Source organism: Hydractinia symbiolongicarpus, chromosome 10 (genome assembly GCF_029227915.1).
Source record: "Hydractinia symbiolongicarpus strain clone_291-10 chromosome 10, HSymV2.1, whole genome shotgun sequence".
In the NCBI taxonomy this organism is placed as follows: domain Eukaryota; kingdom Metazoa; phylum Cnidaria; class Hydrozoa; order Anthoathecata; family Hydractiniidae; genus Hydractinia; species Hydractinia symbiolongicarpus.
In genome coordinates this window covers 1,836,085-1,850,602 of record NC_079884.1, presented here as the reverse complement: position 1 = coordinate 1,850,602, position 14,518 = coordinate 1,836,085, and the positions used below count along the sequence as shown (strand labels likewise).

The 14,518-nt window shown below is 37.8% G+C and overlaps 2 long non-coding RNA genes across 2 annotated transcripts; both read left to right on the top strand.

Annotated features, from left to right (window-relative positions):
• Window positions 1–417: 417 nt before the first annotated feature.
• On the top strand, window positions 418–8,162 carry LOC130612181 (uncharacterized). The gene is made up of 2 exons (XR_008975402.1): window positions 418–1,106; window positions 7,187–8,162. It is a non-coding gene; the product is annotated as an uncharacterized LOC130612181 (long non-coding RNA).
• A 4,178-nt stretch (window positions 8,163–12,340) lies between these two features.
• Window positions 12,341–14,064, top strand: LOC130612699 (uncharacterized). The gene is made up of 2 exons (XR_008975523.1): window positions 12,341–12,863; window positions 13,863–14,064. It is a non-coding gene; the product is annotated as an uncharacterized LOC130612699 (long non-coding RNA).
• Window positions 14,065–14,518: the final 454 nt, after the last annotated feature.

Sequence of the window (14,518 nt, the reverse complement as noted above, 5' to 3'; positions counted from 1 at the left end):
CAGAAGAAATAAGGAGGATTGAAAGGAAACCTACAAACTTCACACCATCACTTCCAAACCAAAATGGCCTTCGTAGGGGTAGCATGTTTCCTCCCGTCGGCATGTTGAGGCCGCGAAGCACTTGGATTGGTCATTAGTGAAAATGGAGCCTTGTGATTGGTTTATTACAATGAGCGGCAAAGCAAGGCCGGTAAAAAAACGGGGTCTGCCGGGGATTCGAAATAAAGCTGCAGGGCCGCGGGGATTTTCGGCGGGTCTCGCTACTTGCTCCGCCATGTTGCGCAGAGACAGGCAGACGACGGCTATTATTATAGAGACTAGCCGGGAGACCCGGCGTCGAAACGCCGGGTTAAGCCACAAGTAACTGTTGTTGAGCGCCTTGAGGAGCGCTTAATAAGAACCGCAAACTGGGCACACACCATTGCAGTGTTGCGACTGTAAGATATTTAAAAAAAAATAATTTCCCGCAACAAAAGCTGAATTAAAACAGTTTACAAACCGTTGTTACTCCGCCATAGCAAAAACAATCGGGCAATATTATTTTATTTTGCGGAATAAGTTTCCGTAAAATTTTAAAACTTAATCATGACAGTGGGCCGAGAACGCATAATACCCTTTTCATAAAAAACTTTACTGCAATTTCGGTTTAACTTAAAACACAGGAAAAATCCAGTCGTTACCCCATAAAAAAACTAAAAAAACTCCATAATTGGAGTGCTCTAGTACAGGTATGCAGAATATGTCGTGAATTGAGTAAAGCTCACACAACATTATAGTGTTTCGGTTGTAATGTACTTTTGAAAATATATGTATATATATAACTTTACTGCAACTTTAACCGAAATAAAAACACAGTTTACAACCTGTTGTTACCCCGTCATAAGAAAAGAAAATAGTCAATATTATTTTATTTTGCGGAGTACGTTTCAGTAAACCTTAACAAATTAATCATGACACCGGACTGAGCACTTAGTACAGGTAAATGGTGTCACACATGCGTTATAGCCATAATAGCCTTTTCCCAAAAAAACTTATCGCAACTTCAATTTAAATAAAAAACACACAAAACACCCTGTTGTTAACACCAGGTTGAATGTTTATTACAGGTAAAAAAACTTTATCACAACGGATTAAATAAAAACACGGAAAAAGCACGTCATTAACACCAGGCTGAGCACTTAACATGTAAATTGTGTCATACATGAGTAACAGGCGTAATAAAATTTTCCAAATAAAATTGATCACAACGGTTTAAATAAAAACACAGGAAACAGCCCGTCGTTAACACCAGGCTGAGCGCTTAACAGGTGAATCGTGTCATACATGAGCATAGGGGTAATACCATTTTCCAAAAATCCTTATCGCTTCGGTTTTAAAAGAAATCAGTGAACAGTCTGGCATTAACCCGGTTCAGTTTAAAAAATTACTCAGCAAATTTATTTTGCATAATAAATTTTTAAATCAGTAATAAAAGTGGCCGCTGCCAACTGCATTTAGCATAAGAATTGTTAAGAATTGTGTTGCAGCCAAACTGCATTTGGCTACTTTCACTTGCAGCCAAACTGCATTTGGCTACTTTCACTTTTTAGCAGGATGTAGCTAAAAGAGGAGCTAGCTAGGTAGACCCAACTTCAACATAAAAATAAATAATAATATACCAAACTGAATAAAAACTTTAAAAGTATAGGAATAAATAAAGCTAGCTATAGCTAGCTGCCTCAAAATGTACGTGGCACCGTAGATTAGTGGTTATAGCTCTCGTACTCTGTGCGGGAGACCGGGGTTCGATTCCTCTTGACGGCGATTCAACATGGGCGAGTGAATGTTACCATAGCCCCGGGTTAACCCAACCCATGTGAGGGAAATTGGGAAGATGGCACACTGTGTGGGCCGTTGGATGTTGCCAGGAGTTGTCTAGTAGAGCGCGGGCTCTAATTGGGTCTGCGTAGCTCAAAATGAGCATTAAATACTCTAGGACTCTCCATCTATGCCATGGCCCCTCCTGGAAATAATAGACAGGGTATATCCCTCGATATTTGTGAGGCTAGCCATGTAAAATATGCACATCTATCTATCTACGTTTTGTAGCTAGCCAAAAACTTAAAATTGGTTTGTTTAAGATTTATACGTAGCTAGAAAACGTGATAAAATATTCACCTTTACATATGAAAACAAACTAAATAATCCTATAGGATAAAAAGTACTCAGAAGAAATAAGGAGGATTGAAAGGAAACCTACAAACTTCACACCATCGCTTCCAAACCAAAATGGCCTTCGTAGGGGTAGCATGTTTCCTCCCGTCGGCATGTTGAGGTCGCGAAGCACTTGGATTGGTCATTAGTGAAAATGGAGCCTCGTGATTGGTTTATTACAATGATCGGCAAAGCAAGGCCGGTAAAAAAACGGGGTCTGCCGGGGATTCGAAATAAAGCTGCAGGGCCGCGGGGATTTTCGGCGGGTCTCGCTACTTGCTCCGCCATGTTGCGCAGAGACAGACAGACGACGGCTATTATTATAGAGACTAGCCGGGAAACCCGGCGTCGAAACGCCGGGGTAAGCCACAAGTCAAGGTGTGACCCGCCATTGAACACTATGTGGAGCGCTTAATAAGAGCCGTAAACTGTACTACACGGTCAGATGGAGCGCTTTAGTACAGGTACGCAGTATGTCGTTAATCGAGTAAAGCGCACACAGCACTATAGTGTTTCGGCTGTAGTGTATTTTTGAAAATATAACTCTACTGTAACTTTAGCCAAAATATAAACACAATTTACAACCATTTGTTACCCCGTCATAGGAAAAACAATTGGTCAATTTTATTTTATTTTGCGAAATAAGTTTCAGTAAAGGTTAACCATTTAATTGTGACACTGGACTGAGCACTTAGTACAGGTAAATCGTGCGACACATGCGTTTAGGCTTAAGACCCTATTCAAAAAAACTATTGAAGCTTTGGTTTACAAAACACAGAATACACTCTGTTGAAACGCCGGGTTAAGCCACAAGTAGCTGTGTTACCCAGCGTTAAACACCAGATTGAGTGATTAAAAAGAACCGTCAACTGTGCCACACATTCAGGTAAAGCGCTTTAGTACAGCCATATAGTGTGTAGAAAATCAAGTGAAGTGCACACAACTTTATGGTGTTTCCGGTGTAATATACTATTCAAAAAATAACTTTCGACAACTTAGGTAAAATAAAAACCCAGATTACAATTCAATGTTACCCCGTCATAGCGAAAGCAGCTGGCCAACCTTCTTTATTTTTCAGGAAATGTTCCCGGGAAAAGTTCAAAAAAATGTTAAGCTGAGCGCTTAGTATAGGTAAACAGTGTGTACTTTTTTTCTGTAAAAAACGTTATCACAACTTCGGTTAAACAGAAACACAGGAAACAGCCCGTTGTTACCACCGGACTAAGCGCTTAGTACAGCTAGACTGTGTCGCACATGAGTATAGGCATAACACCATTTTTAAAAAAACTTTATCGCGACTTCAGTTTAAAAAAAATCAGGAAACCGCCTGTCGTTATCAAGTTCAGCTAAAAAAATATATACTCAGCAATTTTATTTTTCAGCATAAGCTTTCATAGCAGTAATAAAATTGGTAGCTGCCTATAACTGCATTTAGCTACTTTCACTTTTTAGCCAGAGGTAGAGCTAAAAGGAGCTAGATAGGTAGACCCAACTTCAACATAAAAATAAAGAACAATATACCAAACTGAATAAAAACTTTAAAAGAATAGGAATAAATAAAGCTAGCTATAGCTAGCTGCCTCAAAATGTACGTTTTGTAGCTAGCCAAAAACTTAAAATTGGTTTGTTTAAGATTTATACGTAGCTAGAAAACGTGATGAAATGTTCACCTTAACATGTGAAAACAAACTAAATAATCCTATAGGATAAAAAGTACTCAGAAGAAATAAGGAGGATTGAAAGGAAACCTACAAACTTCACACCATCACTTCCAAACCAAAATGGCCTTCGTAGGGGTAGCATGTTTCCTCCCGTCGGCATGTTGAGGCCGCGAAACACTTGGATTGGTCATTAGTGAAAATGGAGCCTCGTGATTGGTTTATTACAATGAGCGGCAAAGCAAGGCCGGTAAAAAAAACGGGGTCTGCCGGGGATTCGAAATAAAGCTGCAGGGCCGCGGGGATTTTTGGCGGGTCTCGCTACTTGCTCCGCCATGTTGCGCAGAGACAGACAGACGGAATACGGCTATTATTAAAGAGACTAGTCGTTGCCCGTGGAAAAATCCACAGGTTCGCCCGTCCATTATATTTACCCGTGGCAACAAAGTGGATAAAAATATATCGCATTTGATATTTGTGTTTCCGTAACATCATTTTCTAACTCAGCGGGGGTCCGCGCAGAGACAGACAGACGGAATACGGCTATTATAATAGAGACTAGCCGGGAAACCCGGCGTCGAAACGCCGCGGTAAGTTACAAGTCAAGGTGTGACCCGCCATTGAACACTATGTGGAGCGCTTAATAAGAGCCGTAAACTGTACTACACGGTCAGGTGGAGCGCTTTAGTACAGGTACGCAGTATGTCGTTAATCGAGTAAAGCGCACACAACACTATAGTGTTTCGGCTGTAGTGTATTTTTGAAAATATAACTCTACTGTAACTTTAGCCAAAATAAAAACACAATTTACAACCATTTGTTACCCCGTCATAGGAAAAACAATTGGTCAATTTTATTTTATTTTGCGAAATAAGTTTCAGTAAAGGTTAACAAATTAATTGTGACACTGGACTGAGCACTTAGTACAGGTAAATCGTGCGACACATGCGTTTAGGCTTAAGACCCTATTCAAAAAAACTATTGAAGCTTTGGTTTACAAAACACAGAATACACTCTGTTGAAATGCCGGGTTATGCCACAAGTAGCTGTGTTACCCAGCGTTAAACACCAGATTGAGTGACTAATAAGAACCGTCAACTGTGCCACACATTCAGGTAAAGCGCTTTAGTACAGCCATATAGTGTGTAGAAAATCAAGTGAAGTGCACACAACTTTATGGTGTTTCCGGTGTAATATACTATTCAAAAAATAACTTTCGACAACTTAGGTAAAATAAAAACCCAGATTACAATTCAATGTTACCCCGTCATAGCGAAAGCAGCTGGCCAACCTTCTTTATTTTTCAGGGAATATTCCCGGGAAAAGTTCAAAAAAATGTTAAGCTGAGCGCTTAGTATAGGTAAACAGTGTGTATATACTTTTTTTCTGTAAAAAACGTTATCACAACTTCGGTTAAACAGAAACACAGGAAACAGCCCGTTGTTACCACCGGACTAAGCGCTTAGTACAGCTAGACTGTGTCGCACATGAGTATAGGCATAACACCATTTTTAAAAAAACTTTATCGCGACTTCAGTTTAAAAAAAATCAGGAAACCGCCTGTCGTTATCAAGTTCAGTTAAAAAAATATATACTCAGCATTTTATTTTTCAGCATAAGCTTTCATAGCAGTAATAAAATTGGTAGCTGCCTATAACTGCATTTAGCTACTTTCACTTTTTAGCCAGAGGTAGAGCTAAAAGGAGCTAGATAGGTAGACCCAACTTCAACATAAAAATAAAGAACAATATACCAAACTGAATAAAAACTTTAAAAGAATAGGAATAAATAAAGATAGCTATAGCTAGCTGCCTCAAAATGTACGTTTTGTAGCTAGCCAAAAACTTAAAATTGGTTTGTTTAAGATTTATACGTAGCTAGAAAACGTGATGAAATATTCACCTTAACATGTGAAAACAAACTAAATAATCCTATAGGATAAAAAGTACTCAGAAGAAATAAGGAGGATTGAAAGGAAACCTACAAACTTCACACCATCACTTCCAAACCAAAATGGCCTTCGTAGGGGTAGCATGTTTCCTCCCGTCGGCATGTTGAGGCCGCGAAGCACTTGGATTGGTCATTAGTGAAAATAAAGCCTCGTGATTGGTTTATTACAATGAGCGGCAAAGCAAGGCCGGTAAAAAAACGGGGTCTGCCGGGGATTCGAAATAAAGCTGCAGGGCCGCGGGGATTTTCGGCGGGTCTCGCTACTTGCTCCGCCATGTTGCGCAGAGACAGACAGACGACGGCTATTATTATAGAGACTAGCCGGGAAACCCGGCGTCGAAACGCCGGGTTAAGCCACAAGTAAAGGTGTGATCCGGCATTGAACACTCTGTGGAGCGCTTAATAAGAGCCGTAAACTGTCCCACACGATCAGGTGGAGCGCTTTAGTACAGGTATACAGTATGTCGTTAATCTTTTGAAGCGCATACACCATTATAGTGTGCGACTGTAACATATTTTTCAAAAAATAACTTTCCCGCAACGATAACTGATATAAAAACAGAGTTTACAAAGTGTTGTTACTCCATCATAGCAAAAACAATCGTCAATTTTATTTCATTTTGCAGAATAACTTTTTGCGCAAGTTAAAAAATTAATCGTGACACTGGGCTGAGCGCTTAGTACAGTTAAACCGTGTTGCACAGCGTATAGGAATAATACCCTTTTGAAAAAAACTTTCTCGCAGACACAGGGCTGAGCGGTTAGTCCAGGCGTGATTCCCAAGAAAGTTTAAAAATTAATTGTCACAGTGGTGGGCTGACCTTAGTATATACAGGTAAACGGTGTTGCACATGCCCATAGGCGTAACAGCCTTTTACAAAAAACAGTCTGTTTTTAACACTTTTTTAACACTGGGTTTAAATAAAAACACAGGGAACAGCCTGTCGTTACTCGTCCAGCCAAAACAATCGCTCAGCCATTTCATTTGCAGAAAAAGTTTGCAGAAAAATTATAAAATATGTAGCTATACCTAGCTAGCTAACTGCATTTAGCATAAAAATTATGTATTGCTTAAGAATATTGTTGTAGCCAAACTGCATTTTTATACTTTCACTTTTTAAATAGCCACAGCCTCAACATAAAAATAAATGTTGGCTAGGATAAAAAGCTCTTATACCAAACAAAATAGCAATAAGTGAGGCTCTAGCTAGCTAGTAGCCATAGCTAGCTAATCTTCGTTCCTAGCCAAACATCCTAAAACTGGTGCGTTTAAGATCTGTACGTGGCTAAAAAACGTGACAATATATTTATCCTAACATTGAAAACAAACAGAAAACAAATATTACAAATATATAAGGCTTTTAGAAGATAAAAAAGTCAAACAGGCCTACAAACCTCACACACTGACCACAAACACGACCATTATCAAAATGGCCTTCGTTCCGCGAAGATCTTGGATTCTTTCTGGTCGCGAAAATCTTGGGTTTTTTTTAAAGAATCAGGCGTTGTGAATGGTATTCCACGCGCGAGCGGTCAAAACAAAGTCAGTAAAAATATATCGCATTTGGTATCGGCGCGTAATTTACAAAATTTCGTGTTTCCGTTACGGGACGCCTTTTTCCCGGACAGACAGACAAAATAAGGCTATTATTAAAGAGACTAGCCGGGAAACCCGGCGTCGAAACGCCGGGTTAAGCCACAAGTAAAGGTGTGATCCGGCATTGAACACTCTGTGGAGCGCTTAATAAGAGCTGTAAACTGTCCCACACGATCAGGTGGAGCGCTTTAGTACAGGTATACAGTATGTCGTTAATCATTTGAAGCGCATACAACATTATAGTGTGCGACTGTAACATATTTTTCAAAAAATAACTTTCCCGCAACGATAACTGATATAAAAACAGAGTTTACAAAGTGTTGTTACTCCATCATAGCAAAAACAATCGGTCAATATTATTTTATTTTGTGGAAAAGTCTTTTTAAAAGTTAAAAAATTAATCGTGACACTGGGCTGAGCGTTTAGTACAGTTAAACCGTGTTGTACAGCGTATAGTAATAATACCCTTTTGAAAAAAACTTTCTCGCAGACACAGGGCTGAGCGGTTAGTCCAGGCGTGATTCCCAAGAAAGTTTAAAAATTAATTGTCACAGTGGTGGGCTGACCTTAGTATATACAGGTAAACGGTGTTGCACATGCCCATAGGCGTAACAGCCTTTTACAAAAAACAGTCTGTTTTTAACACTGGGCTAACCGCTTAGTACAGTTAAACACAGTTGAACAGGCGCATAAGGCGTATTACCCTTTTCCAAAAATGTTCATTGCAACTTCGGTTTAAATAAAAACACAGGGAACAGCCTGTCGTTACTCGTCCAGCCAAAACAATCGCTCAGCCATTTCATTTGCAGAAAAAGTTTGCAGAAAAATTATAAAATATGTAGCTATACCTAGCTAGCTAACTGCATTTAGCATAAAAATTATGTATTGCTTAAGAATATTGTTGTAGCCAAACTGCATTTTTATACTTTCACTTTTTAAATAGCCACAGCCTCAACATAAAAATAAATGTTGGCTAGGATAAAAAGCTCTTATACCAAACAAAATAGCAATAAGTGAGGCTCTAGCTAGCTAGTAGCCATAGCTAGCTAATCTTCGTTCCTAGCCAAACATCCTAAAACTGGTGCGTTTAAGATCTGTACGTGGCTAAAAAACGTGACAATATATTTATCCTAACATTGAAAACAAACAGAAAACAAATATTACAAATATATAAGGCTTTTAGAAGATAAAAAAGTCAAACAGGCCTACAAACCTCACACACTGACCACAAACACGACCATTATCAAAATGGCCTTCGTTCCGCGAAGATCTTGGATTCTTTCTGGTCGCGAAAATCTTGGGTTTTTTTTAAAGAATCAGGCGTTGTGAATGGTATTCCACGCGCGAGCGGTCAAAACAAAGTCAGTAAAAATATATCGCATTTGGTATCGGCGCGTAATTTACAAAATTTCGTGTTTCCGTTACGGGACGCCTTTTTCCCGGACAGACAGACAAAATAAGGCTATTATTAAAGAGACTAGCCGGGAAACCCGGCGTCGAAACGCCGGGTTAAGCCACAAGTAAAGGTGTGATCCGGCATTGAACACTCTGTGGAGCGCTTAATAAGAGCTGTAAACTGTCCCACACGATCAGGTGGAGCGCTTTAGTACAGGTATACAGTATGTCGTTAATCATTTGAAGCGCATACAACATTATAGTGTGCGACTGTAACATATTTTTCAAAAAATAACTTTCCCGCAACGATAACTGATATAAAAACAGAGTTTACAAAGTGTTGTTACTCCATCATAGCAAAAACAATCGGTCAATATTATTTTATTTTGTGGAAAAGTCTTTTTAAAAGTTAAAAAATTAATCGTGACACTGGGCTGAGCGTTTAGTACAGTTAAACCGTGTTGTACAGCGTATAGTAATAATACCCTTTTGAAAAAAACTTTCTCGCAGACACAGGGCTGAGCGGTTAGTCCAGGCGTGATTCCCAAGAAAGTTTAAAAATTAATTGTCACAGTGGTGGGCTGACCTTAGTATATACAGGTAAACGGTGTTGCACATGCCCATAGGCGTAACAGCCTTTTACAAAAAACAGTCTGTTTTTAACACTGGGCTAACCGCTTAGTACAGTTAAACACAGTTGAACAGGCGCATAAGGCGTATTACCCTTTTCCAAAAATGTTCATTGCAACTTCGGTTTAAATAAAAACACAGGGAACAGCCTGTCGTTACTCGTCCAGCCAAAACAATCGCTCAGCCATTTCATTTGCAGAAAAAGTTTGCAGAAAAATAATAAAATATGTAGCTATACCTAGCTAGCTAACTGCATTTAGCATAAAAATTATATATTGCTTAAGAATATTGTTGTAGCCAAACTGCATTTTTATACTTTCACTTTTTAAGGAGCTAGCTAAATAGCCACAGCCTCAACATAAAAATAAATGTTGGCTAGGATAAAAAGCTCTTATACCATACAGAATAGCAATAAGTGAGGCTCTAGCTAGCTAGTAGCTATAGCTAGCTAATCTTCGTTCCTAGCCAAACATCCTAAAACTGGTGCGTTTAAGATCTGTACGTGGCTAAAAAACGTGACAATATATTTATCCTAACATTGAAAACAAACAGAAAACAAATATTACAAATATATAAGGCTTTTAGAAGATAAAAAAGTCAAACAGGCCTACAAACCTCACACACTGACCACAAACACGACCATTATCAAAATGGCCTTCGTTCCGCGAAGATCTTGGATTCTTTCTGGTCGCGAAAATCTTGGTTTTTTTTTAAAGAATCAGGCGTTGTGAATGGTGTTCCACGCGCGAGCGGTCAAAACAAAGTGGATAAAAATATATCGCATTTGATATTCGTGTTTCCGTGACATAATTTTCTAACTCAGCGGGGGTTCCGCGCAGAGACAGACAGACGGAATACGGCTATTATAATAGAGACTAGCCGGGAAACCCGGCGTCGAAACGCCGGGGTAAGCCACAAGTCAAGGTGTGACCCGCCATTGAACACTATGTGGAGCGCTTAATAAGAGCCGTAAAATGTACTACACGGTCAGGTGGAGCGCTTTAGTACAGGTACGCAGTATGTCGTTAATCAAGTAAAGCGCACACAACACTATAGTGTTTCGGCTGTAGTGTATTTTTGAAAATATATATCTACTGTAACTTTAGCCAAAATAAAAACACAATTTACAACCATTCGTTACCCCGTCATAGGAAAAACAATTGGTTAATTTTATTTTATTTTGCGGAGTACGTTTCAGTAAACCTTAACAAATTAATCATGACACCGGACTGAGCACTTAGTACAGGTAAATGGTGTCACACATGCGTTATAGCCATAATAGCCTTTTCCCAAAAAAACTTATCGCAACTTCAATTTAAATAAAAAACACACAAAACACCCTGTTGTTAACACCAGGTTGAATGTTTATTGCAGGTAAAAAAACTTTAATACAACGGATTATATAAAAACACGGAAAAAGCACGTCATTAACACCACTTAACATGTAAATTGTGTCATACATGAGTAACAGGCGTAATAAAATTTTCCAAATAAAATTTATCACAACGGTTTAAATAAAAACACAGGAAACAGCCCGTCGTTAACACCAGGCTGAACGCTAAACAGGTGAATCGTGTCATACATGAGCATAGGGGTAATACCATTTTCCAAAAATCCTTATCGCTTTGGTTTTAAAAGAAATCAGTGAACAGCCTGGCATTAACCCGGTTCAGTTTAAAAAATTACTCAGCAATTTTATTTTGCATAATAAATTTATAAATCAGTAACAAAAGTGGCCGCTGCCAACTCCATTTAGCATAAGAATTGTTAAGAATTGTGTTGCAGCCAAACTGCATTTGGCTACTTTCACTTGCAGCCAAACTGCATTTGGCTACTTTCACTTTTTAGCAGGATGTAGCTAAAAGAGGAGCTAGCTAGGTAGACCCAACTTCAACATAAAAATAAATAATAATATACCAAACTCAATAAAAACTTTAAAAGTATAGGAATAAATAAAGCTAGCTATAGCTAGCTGCCTCCAAATGTACGTTTTGTAGCTAGCCAAAAACTTAAAATTGGTTTGTTTAAGATTTATACGTAGCTAGAAAACGTGATGAAATATTCACCTTAACATGTGAAAACAAACTAAATAATCCTATAGGATAAAAAGTAGTCAGAAGAAATAAGGAGGATTGAAAGGAAACCTACAAACTTCACACCATCACTTCCAAACCAAAATGGCCTTCGTAGGGGTAGCATGTTTCCTCCCGTCGGCATGTTGAGGCCGCGAAGCACTTGGATTGGTCATTAGTGAAAATGGAGCCTCGTGATTGGTTTATTACAATGAGCGGCAAAGCAAGGCCGGTAAAAAAACGGGGTCTGCCGGGGATTCGAAATAAAGCTACAGGGCCGGGGGGATTTTCCGTATGTCTCGCTACTTGCTCCGCCATGTTGCGCAGAGACAGACAGACGGAATACGGCTATTATAATAGAGACTAGCCGGGAGACCCGGCGTCGAAACGCCGGGTTAAGCCACAAGTAACTGTTGTTGAACGCCTTGAGGAGCGCTTAATAAGAACCGCAAACTGTGCAACCCGGTGAGGTGGAGCGCTTTAGTACGGGTATGCAGTATGTCGTAAATCAAGTGAAGGGCACACACCATTGCAGTGTTGCGACTGTAAGATATTTGAAAAAAAATAATTTCCCGCAACAAAAGCTGAATTAAAACAGTTTACAAACCGTTGTTACTCCGCCATAGCAAAAACAATCGGGCAATATTATTTTATTTTGCGGAATAAGTTTCCGTAAAAGTTCAAAACTTAATCATGACAGTGGGCCGAGAACGCATAATACCCTTTTCATAAAAAACTTTACTGCAATTTCAGTTTAACTTAAAACACAGGAAAAATCCAGTCGTTACCCCATAAAAAAACTAAAAAAACTCCATAATTGGAGTGCTCTAGTACAGGTATCACGTTCATTCAGAATGTGAAATTCAGAAATGCGCGTGCGCAACATTCGCGAAATATTTTGTAATTTTTTCAAGATGGTAGACATCGTCGCATGCCTGATAAACATTGTTTTCCAAATTGGATGCTCTACTGATTTTGAACAAAGACTGACTTTCATGACTATAAAGCGTTTGTTTTAATTTTATAATGTTTGATAACATGTTGGCGAAGACAAAAAAATTGTTGGTGTCTATGGTGAAAAGCAAGAAAACGAAAGAAGAATATTTCATTGTCAAGAACGTATTTTTTTTCTGACAGGGGCAAAAGGAGCAAATGAAAATGCCTAAAACTAACATTCTAAAGTTTTCCAAGACTATTCATAGTTATTTTTATTAATTTCAAACATTGTATTACCAGAAGAAATCCACGTTCTGGTGCTTACATTTTTTTGCTCTGAAAAATTGGCCTTCAAAGTCAAGATATTTTGGTGGCCTGTAGCTAGCTATAAATGGCACTTGAATGATGATGTTATGAGTAGTATAATGAATTGTAAGTAGAATTTTGTTATTACTGACTAACAAAGGTTACTGATATGAATGTTTCTTCTTAGTAAACTATATTTTTTTTTTAACTTTTCAACGCTGGGCCTCTGCGCTCTCCTAGCAACACATTGTTACTATGACTAAAGTACTGTGTATAGCTTTACAACTTTGTGCATAAACATGATAGCCTTAAAGTAAAATACCTAAGGGCAGTCAATAAGGAGTGTAGTACACTGTTGTTTAAAAAATATAGTGTGAATAGAACTACTTTATTGTGTTTACAATAGTTTATCACCAATTATGACGTGTTATTCTATTTCTTACCTAAATTTCGGATTTACGATTCCTAGTGTCGAAAAGATGCTAATACACGAGTTCACAGTTTCACAGTCTTTCTTTTGTTACCACGTCTTATTGAGAATTAAAAAGAAAAGAATTAACTGTAATAAATTCAGAAGGCTTTAGAAAATGACAAATATTCATAATGCAAAGCCTTATTCGTGGTGGTATCCCTCCATTAGGTGGTTTTAATGAGTTTGCATGAATAATTTTTATTATTATTATTATCATACTATCTGATGGAAAATAAATAAATAAATAACTATTAAATTCACTCTGTTTACTTCCTTTTTTTAATACAGAACATAAGTACACGACTTAAACTGTGAAGAGATGTATTGTGAAAAAAATGATTTTGTGGAACCTCTTGACCCCTGTGGGCTTTTGTTGCAAAAAATATTGCATTTCATTAATAAGTATTATTATAATAAGTATATACAATAAGTATATTTTATACAAAAGCTAATGATTTTCATAGAAAATATTCCTTAGAGCATCATTGAAAAATTTTTTTTTTTTTTGCCAAAACCTCTTGAACTTAAAAATTCAAATGTCTATGAATGTCTATGAAATACATTAAAAGAAAATCCAAGGCAAAAAATTTATTTCAAAATTTATTCTGTTAAGGTAATGTATATATTAAAAATCCACTGTCATATTTTTTTAGTATCCATGTGGCGTCAACAACCTGTTAAAGCGTTTATGGATTACTCCTTGTATGGTTTCAATTGTTTGGGATACTTTTTGTTGCAAACAGAACTACTATGCACATTATATGGTTCTTATTGGAAGACCTATTTAAAGAATTATGTTAATGTACAGTTTTTATTTTTATGTTTGCTAAATGAAATACACAAATTATATTGTAACTTAGATTATTATATCTTTGTTTGAGACTTTTCTTCACGAGTCCTAAGGGGCATGTTTATAGGGGAAATATTTTATCGGGAACCGGGTAAATGTTTCAGCATGAAATGAACTTAACAAAATTAAGTTGCCTTTATATGAGAAAAAAACATTTACCCGCCTACCAAGATCTCGGCTGCACATGATCGAGATCTCTGTAAGCGGGTAATGCATTTTCCCTAAAAAACAGAAGTTTCCTCAGCAGGCAAGATAAATTTTTCTGTCGATTGGGCATAATTTTTAAAAAATAAACAATAGACTCTTATCATAATAAGCAATAGAAACTTATCACATGGTATTTTTTCACCTGAGGAAAAGTTCTCTCGCCCATGCCATGAACAGAATGTAAAAATTATATTATGCTGAAATATTTCCCCCCTATCCGAGGAAATATGTGAGCAGCCCCTAAATATGACA